Here is a 9,539-nt window from a genome sequence, read left to right as displayed (position 1 = left end):
GTGAAGACGATCACGTAGTCGTACGTAGTCGATCACGTCCAGCGGCTCCTCAGCAGCTCGTCCACGTGCAGCAAGATCGCCTCCGGTGCCACGGCTCGTCGTAGGCTCGTCGGCGGCTCGTCGATGGCTCGTCCAAGTGCTGCAGGCGCAACACCTCCAAGGTATCCACACGTGCAGGGAGGAAGCGTCGCAAGCCGGATTGCTAGATCCGCGAGTTGCAACAGGCGAGGGCATGGGAGGCGCGGCAAGTGTGTTTCGCCAAAAGGTGTAAACCCTAGGGCGCCCCCACCCCTCTATTTATAGAGGTTCCTGATGGGCCTCTGGATCCGAGGCCCATTAGTACTCCTAAACCTAATCCAACTCGGATCAGATCCGAATTGGGCTTCCAGCCCCTTAAGTGTGTGACCCTATTGGTTCGGATACGTATAGACATGGCCCGAGTACTCCTACTCGGCCCAATAGTCGGTAGCGGCCTCTAGCAAGACGTGCCAACTCCTATACGCACACGAAGATCATATCAGACGAACCATCACAACATAATATACATGCTATTCCCTTTGCCTCACGATATTTGGTCTAGCTTCAAGCCGACCGCTCTTTCTCGATCCTGTGATTCGGAATCCCTTTGTAGGTTAACTCTTAACCATACGTAGCATGGCCATGCATTTTCGGATCCGATCACTCGAGGGGCCCAGAGATATCACTCTCAATCAGAGAGGGGCAAATCCCATCTTGATTGACCATGTCTCATAGCATGCTTCTTGACAAACCCGAAAGCTACCTTTATAACTACCCTGTTACGGCGTAGCGTTTGATAGCCCCTAAGTAGGTCGATCCACATCTAGAATACATGCGACAATCTCAGGTCTAAGGACAAAGCGTATATGTTGTTTAAAGAGAGAACTACTTCTCATGTTGGGTCAGTCCTAACACATGTCTCCACATGTGTCCACATTATTAGTTCAACATCTCCATGTCCATGACTTGTGAAACATAGTCATCAACTAATACATGTGCTAGTCTAATATTCATGTGTGTCCTCACATGAACTCCGACTAGGGACAACTTTAGAATAACCATACAAGTAAAGAGTTTCACATACAATTCACATAATTGCAAATCAATTCAAGTAGCCTTTAATGGATATTCAATGAACACAATATACAAATCATGGATACAAATGGAATATCATCATCTCTATGATTGCCTCTAGGGCATACCTCCAACAGTAGATGCTTGCTTAAATAGTAAACGGTAAAAGCCGAGTGATTCCCTGTCACTCGCGAGTTGTAGGAGTTGGATATTTACCCTTCTGTCACAACTATAAGGACGATGGACGGGGTAGGGTTTGAGGTAACTCTTTGGTGGTCGGATGATCGCCCCGTCTGTCTATGAAACTTGCTAAGGCCCGTGGTGGTGTTCATGATCAAGTGTTTGAAGGTACTAATCTCATACCTAGTATGGGATGGGGAAGCCTAGTACCTGATTGAACTAGGGCATGGCTTATACCCCTGCTGTCCCTGGAACGAGGTTCCCATGGTGCATCATGTGGGTGCAAGTGCGGTCACAGTACGGCAGAGGCCGGGACTGTGGAGCATTGCATGCCAAGGGAAGTTTGGACCTGACACGCGCCTGGGAATTGATGGGGACGGCCGACACAGGAAGCGGCCCTTGTGGTGTGCGGATGTCGTGAGATTAGGTTCGCCATGCATGGTTAAGAAACTCGAATCGATTCGTCTGCCTCTCACAGCGTCGGACACACGACCTGGGAGAATCTGTTTAGCTCCTGTTCGGGTGATCGCCCTGGTGCGGTTCGCGCGGTGTGCCAGCCAATCTGACCTGTTGATTGGCAAGGAAAGAAACGTGTCAGATCCTAGAGGTTGCAATCGGCTAAGTTTCCGATGTCGAGAAAAACTTATCAGCGAATCGGCCGATTTACCGTAATAAAGAAATCAGCTATGATGCAGCTGATTACCAGGTAGCGTTAATAAAGAAAACTGCTGGAGCAATCTAGACAACGCTACAGTAGCAACACTAGGAACAGATCTAATCGGCTATGCGTAAAATGAATAGATTAAACAACGGAGTACAAGAAAAGCTGAAATTACCGATTCCTAGCTGTATAACTAGTGATAAAACTAGAGCAACATGTAAAACCTAGAATTCTAGTAAATATCGATAACTGATGAATAAATCTAAACGAAACGACAGCGATGCGCTCGAAGTTAAAGCTTAGAATTTACTCGATAAGCGGAACTTACAAGATCGGCCGGAGGTCAAGTTGATGCAGCCCCGCCAACCTGTACGAACTCGTGAAAAAGAAGAAAGGTGTTGGCGAAGTCGCCTGCTTGAAAGTAAGTACGAGGAAATAGTAGTTTGTTGTATTGAGTTGATGATGATTACAGATCTACAAGGGTGGCTATTTATAGCCTGTTACAAACGACTTCTTATCCGACTAGAACTCTATCTCTAAATTTAAACAGAAAACGAATATTTACAAGTACGATTCGTACTAGGTCGATTATCACACTTTTCATGGGCTGATTCCCTCTTCATCTTCATAATCCTTTTTAGGCCCACACCGGCCCAACTATTCCAGCCTCCTAATCGGCCGACCATCTCATCGGCAAGGGACAACCGATTAGGACCCACACGTCGGGGGCTCAGACTACTCCGACCCTGGAAACTAAGGTCGAGCGAGGCGGAACTCCAAGGGTTAATCGGTCGATCCTCGACTGTAGCATTAATCGGCCGATCCTCAACTGTAGCACCAACCAACCGATCCTTGACTGTAGCACCAATCGGCCGATTTCCAATCGTCACCCTTGCATCTCGCCGCATCTTCTAATTTCTTCCTCTCCTAACGTCGATTTTACTCGTGTCGAAATCTGGCGTCAACACATGCCCCCCAGTTTCGGAGTAAAACATAGTCTTTACTTCGAAATTCTTTTCAACTTCCCTTCCGAAACAGACGCAATGAAAATATCCTTCCGTTTCGCGGTCTCCAACCTGATGATTGCAATCTTTTTGAAACGGGCGCCCACGACAACCACTACTCCCGAAAAACTCAAAACGCCGGCGCGGTAAAAATTCCACTTTTACCCCTTCTCAGACCTCCTTTAAATATCAGCACATCCCGTACTTCCCTTACGAGCTCACGTCCTTCTTTCTCAACGCACAGGCTTTCTTCTCCCTCCAACACTTTCCTTAGTCCTCCAGCTCTCCAGCGCCTCCTTCCTTCTACATTCCTTCCTTCTCCAATGGCGGCACCTTCAGGCACTTCACCAACGTCCGAAGCTCCAAAAATGGCGCCTTCGGCGGAGGTTCTAGTAGCGACGGCGGCGGCTCCATCGACGGGAGAAGGAGCTTCATCAGCGAAAGTTGAGGCTTCATCCGAGATCCCATTGGCGGCTTCATCATCTGCAGCTGCACCGGCGATTCCGCCGATTACAAGGAGCTTCATCCCGGAGGTCATTACCGAAACTTTCCCTATCAGTAATGCATTTACTTTAGATCTATTTCTTACCCTCGCACCCCTTTTTCCTTTTTAGGCGGTTAGGCATCACATCACCATTCGTCTCACAGAAAACCCCAGCCTTATCTACCTTGGTCCCATGGGAAACCCAGATCCAACCGACTTAATCAATTTGGAAACCCATAGGATCCCCTTCAAACAATCAACTATGGACCTAGATCATTGGTTGGGTACCTTTAGTTCTTGGCCGAATGAAACTCCCGGCTGAAGGGAATGGTACCAGCGGATAGCCGCCTCCAAGAAGGTCCAATGGGACGAGCTCAAAATCGGCCAATGCATCGATCTATCCTTATCCCAAATGGAACGGAATAAACCATTAGTGATGGAAGCTTCTTACTTCTGGTCTGATGCTCTCAATGCAGTCTTGTTTGGACACGGACCCATGACCCCCACTCTAGCCGATGTAGTCTTGCTGACCGGCCTGGACATTTCCTCCCCGGACACCCCTTTCTGCCTTATAGCCACAACATCCCATCGGCTGGACACAAGGGGAATCGGCGGGTGGAAAGGTTTCATCAGATGCAACAAAAGGGCCAGATCTGTCGAGAACAGAGTGCACACGGCCTTCCTGATGATGTGGCTGGAGAAACACTTCTTCTGTGGGAGAGCAGCTGGTCCATCTACCAATACTCAAGCTCTGGCCGAAGCATTATCGATAGGGACTTCCGTTCCCCTTGGAAAGCACTTACTGGAAGCAGCCTACCACATGCTTCACCAAATCGGCATCAAACTATCCCAAGGGGAGCCGATTGGAAACCCAGGTGGACCCTGGTGGTTTATTAACTTATGGCTTAACCTGTACATGAGCAAGATTTCTCGGCAGCGAGTGGAACACATGACGTTCCCCAACGTCGAATCGGTAGAGAATCCCACTGTCCGACGCCGATGTACGTCCTTCGCCAAAGCGGCATCGGCCTTCTCTGGTTGCTCGTACTCTGCTACCAAGGTGGCCGAATACTTCCGGTGTTTTTATAATGGCTTTAATGAAGATGCAACCGTTGACCCAATCTTTGAGCTCCCTTCTTGCTTCGACTCGACTACCGGCCGATTTGACGAAGATCTCACAGACGAACTAATTAAACCGGGAATCTTACCGGCCAACTTCTTCTCGGGGAAAGATGCTCCTACGTATGAGTTCTACAACCCCTCTGCTGCAGCACGGCAATTCGGCATGGGTCAATTGCCGATCCAGACATACTTCTCCGGCCGAGCAAAGTTCAGAGATGAGCTCACCAAGGGCCTCGACTAAAATCGGCTGCGAGACCGGATCCCAGACTCCAGTACCATAGACTTGAATGAGTGGATAGTAGCCCCCTTCGCCGTTCAACCATTCAAGCTATGGTGGGCCGAATGGAAACAGTATCTGTTCCGCGCTTCTGCATCGACATACTGCAACCTCCTAAACCCAACCAACATCGATCCGAATGTCGAGGTATTTTTCCCTGATCGATTTTCATTCCTTATTAATGTTGTTAAACGTGTATACTAACTCTTGCTGTTGTCTCAGTCCGAAAACCGCGTTCCCCCAACACGCAGCCGGAGTGGCCGGTCGATAGAGGACCATCATCCATACACCACCTTCCCTCTTATCGGCTATAATGCCCCTTCCGTGGATGTGATCGCCGGCCGATCGAAGCAGGCGCAGAAGAAGGTTATCAAGAAGACTAGTCGCCGAGTACGAGCTCGTAAAGAATCAGCCGATCCTCCTATGATTACATCGGCAGAAACTTCGGCCGCACCGCCCCCTCCAGCCGCTGGAGAAGTAGACACTCAAGCCATCACGGAAACTGGGACAGCCGCTGCATCATTACTGGTGGAGGCCATGCAGGTAAACTTGTTGTCCGATCCTACCGATTTCCATCTCTATACTGACTCATCTTATATTAGACTGCACAAATCACCTCTGTGGACCTACAACAATCGGCAGCAACCCAATCGGTCATCAACATGCCAATGCTTCCATCCGCCGAGGTATACTACCCTTCAACCGATTCTCCTAGTATTTGAATGATGTTCTTATTCAATCTTTTGACATAGGTCACCGGCACACTAAGCGCCCCGCCTAATCAACCACTGGTCATCTTTCGGGAAGCTGGCCCAAGCAAAGCACCAATCATCGTGGAGTCTTCTTCTTCTGACGAACCAATGGTACCAGCCCCTGAATCGAGGGTAACGGCCTCTCAAACGCAATTTGAGGAAATCCGTTTTAAGGAGGTAAGAGATTTCCCACCCTTACTCGGCTGATTTGCTATCACCATCAGCTGATTTGTTTTCTTTTTGACTTACTATTTTCCAGGAACAGGACACCCCCAACAACAGTCTTTTTTCGTTTGTGGTCACACTCTATGATGACGAGGAAGTCGCCTCTCGTCAGATCACTTTGAGCTCCGTCCCTGATGACGTTCCTGCCAAACTTGCAAGCATCCGATCTCTTCTTCAAGAGGACATCGGCCGATTGGTAGAAGACGCCTTGCCAATTCGGCAACTTTTTGGTGACGTCAGCGGGCGAGTACCAGAAGAAGCGGAAGAGGCCTTGGCGCCGGCCGCGTATATCGAGTCAATGAGGATTCCGGTCTTTAGGGCCCTGCGCCACATGGCCGATCGCGCCAAGTTGACTAAGACTCGTGAAGAAGAAGACACGTACAAGCGTCAAGCTCAAGAGGTGCATCAACGGATCCACTTTCTGGAAGACTCTCGCCCGGGAATTGTCGGCACGATAGATCGCCTCAAATGCCGAAGAGCAGAGCTTGCCAAGGAGATGGAGCAGGTGACCAAGGCAATAAATGCCGAAGAGAAGAGGCTTCAGGAACTTCCTTCCGTCATCGCCGATCTAAAACAGGAGAGGCAGCACCTGGCTCACGAAGCCCTCAAACTCCACCGCCATATGTCAGAAGTCCCTGGATTGGCAGAGGATGATCAACGGGTCCTGGACTCTGTCGATCAGATCCGGTGCCGAGCGATCGCAGCTATCAACGCCCTTCTGGGCGATCTGTAAAAGCACTGGCTGTCTTTGTACGAACATTAATATCTCCTTTGACCGTCCTTCGCGGTGCCCCCTTATTTATTACCTTTTTCACTTCCGATGGGACGCGTCTTACCAAACATCCATGCCTTCTTTTCTTATAAACGTCGGCCTAGGTCCCCGTTCTGAGAGTACCTGTCTAGCTCGGCTTCATCTTCCCTGACTTGTTTTTGTCGGCGTGCTTTTTAGTCATGTCTTCTTCATCCTCTACCTTTTCCTCTATTAATCAGGTAAAAGATTTGCCTTCATTCTCTTTCTCAGTTTAATTCCTCTGAAGAGAATCGCATTTTCAGCGGCTATATGTATATTGTTGCTTTTCGTAGCCGCGGTGCCTTAGCCCTGAGCTCGAACGAGCCATCGGACTCGTGCACTCCGACGAACCGTTGTCGCAAGAAGACAAGGATTTAATCAGGGCTCATCGCGACGAACTCCAAGAGCACGTCCCTGCTGACATCCGACGGATCTGGGACTTTCTTGACGGCAACGACCACCGGCGACGTCAAGCCGACAGAAGTCATGCGCTTCCTCATCAAATCATCCTTGAAGATGCAGCAGCAGGAACATCACGCCCGGCAATGGACCGGAGTCATCCTCTCCCCCGTCAAGTCGAAGCGGAGGCCGCGATGAAAGAGATAGAAGAACAGTACATCCGTCTTCTGATAGAACTAGGTCGGGCAGAGAGAGAGCTTAAGAAAAGGCGTGGTTAATTATTTTTTGTTCTAAGGGCGACTTGTACCGTGTCGGCCGTGTAACCCATCGCCCGTACCAAATAAAATATATCGGCCGATTTGGACGATTATGTTTTTTCTCTAGACGATTCCTTTTGTATCGGCTGTGTGCTTGTTCATCGTGGTTGATCCTTATGCTCCGACCCATATACTAGGATAGTACCTTTTCAAGTATCTTCCGTTCAGAGCCCTAGTAAACTCTTCTCTTTCGATCGTTTCCAAAATATAGGCGTTTCCTGGAGCACATCTGCCGATTTTATATGGCCCTTCCCACGTAGGGGACAACTTACCGAATTTAGGATCTTTCGACCCGATCGGCAACACTAACTTCCATACCAGGTCTCCCGGAGAGAATTGTTTGACTTTGACCTTCTTATCATACCATCTGGCCACTTTCTTCTTGTTTTGTTCAATACTTATCAAAGCTCTCAATCGTTGGCCAGCCAAGTCATCAAGTTCCCTTTTCATGAGTGAGGAGTAGTTGTCGGCCGCCAACTGGTCATGGACCGAGGTGCGTCTCGACCCTGCCCTCAATTCCCATGGTAGTACCGCCTTGTGACCGTACACCAACTGATAAGGAGACATCTTGGTAGCCCCATGGCAAGCCATCCTGTATGCCCATAGGGCTTCAGTCAGACATAAATGCCATTTTTTCGACTGTTCCTCTATCTTCCTTTTGATTAACTTAATTATCCCTTTGTTGGAAGACTCGGCCTGGCCATTAGCTTGGTCATAATACAGAGAGGAGTTTAACAATTTGATTCCCATGTCGGCCATGAACTCCTCGAATTCTCCTGATGTAAACATCGTCCCTTGATCGGTTGTGATAGTCTGGGGAATGCCGAAATGGTAGACAATATGGTCCCTTACAAAGTCAACCATAGCAGCCGATGTTACGGCCTTTAACGGAATCGCCTCCACCCATTTGGTGAAATAGTAAGTGGCCACCAGAATGAACTTGTGCCCTTTGCTTGACGGAGGATAAATTTGGCCGATGAGGTCTATTCCCCAACCTCTGAACGGCCATGGTTTGATAATGGGATTCATGACCGATGCGGGCGCACGTTGGACATTCCTGTATTTCTAACAATCCTGGCATCCTTTATAATATTCGAAGCAATCTTTGAGGATCGTCGGCCAGTAATACCAATTATTCCTAATCATCCATTTCATCTTATGTGCCGACTGGTGGGCTCCACACACTCCTTCGTGGATTTCTCCCATCAGAGTCTTAGCCTCCTCCGTTCCTAGACACTTGAGTAGGACGCCATCAATTGTTTGGTAGAACAAGTCGTCTTCTAGTAACACATATTTGGTAGCATGGAAACGTACCCGCCGATCCACTTTCTTAGATGGATCTTTCAGGTAATCGGCAATCTCCTTTCGCCAGTCATTGGCCACGAGCTCTAGAGCCATAGCACCTTGAATCGGCCGATACCCAGATGCGTGCTGGGCGAGCTTGTTGGCATCCTCGTTGTGATTCCTTGGGATGTGCTCAATAACTGCAGACTTGAATTCTTTCAGAAGCTGCAAGCAATCTTCGTAATAAATCCTCAACACATCGTCCTTGCACTCGGACCTCCCTGTTAATTGATCCACGATAAGCATGGAATCCCCAAAAATTTCGATAGAATTAGCCTTGACTTCCCTTAATAATTGTAACTCCTTCAACACAGCTCGGTACTCTGCTTGATTGTTAGTGGCGGATGCTTCTATCGGCAGAGAGAAATCATAGCTTGCCCCCCGAGGCGATATGAGGACGTTGCCGATTCCTGATCCGGCCCCACATGACGATCCATCAAAGTATAAGGTCCAAGGTACTGGTTCTACGAAGGTAGCCTTTGGTTCGCAGTGCTGGGCAACGAAATTGGCCATGATCCATATCAAAGGTCAAACTCCGACAAAGCCAAGATCCATTTTCCGATTCGTCCTTTCAAAATCGGCAATGACAGCATGTATTTTACCACGTCGTCCTTGCATACGACCACACATTCCGCTGATAGCAAATAGTGCCTGAGTTTGGTGCATGAGAAGTAAAGGCATAGGCACAACCGCTCTACTGGAGGATACCTTGTTTCGGCATCCAGAAGTCTTCTACTGACATAATAAATTACCCGTTCCTTTCCCTCGAACTCTTGGACCAAAGCCGACCCGATAGCTCGTTCATCGGCTAATAAATATAGTTTAAACGACTTACCAGTTTGAGGTGGGACCAATACCGGTGGTGAGACCAAGTACTGCTTGATATCTTCCA

Source organism: Setaria viridis, chromosome 4 (assembly GCF_005286985.2).
Source record: "Setaria viridis chromosome 4, Setaria_viridis_v4.0, whole genome shotgun sequence".
Lineage (NCBI taxonomy): Eukaryota > Viridiplantae > Streptophyta > Magnoliopsida > Poales > Poaceae > Setaria > Setaria viridis.
This window is presented reverse-complemented; position numbering follows the sequence as displayed.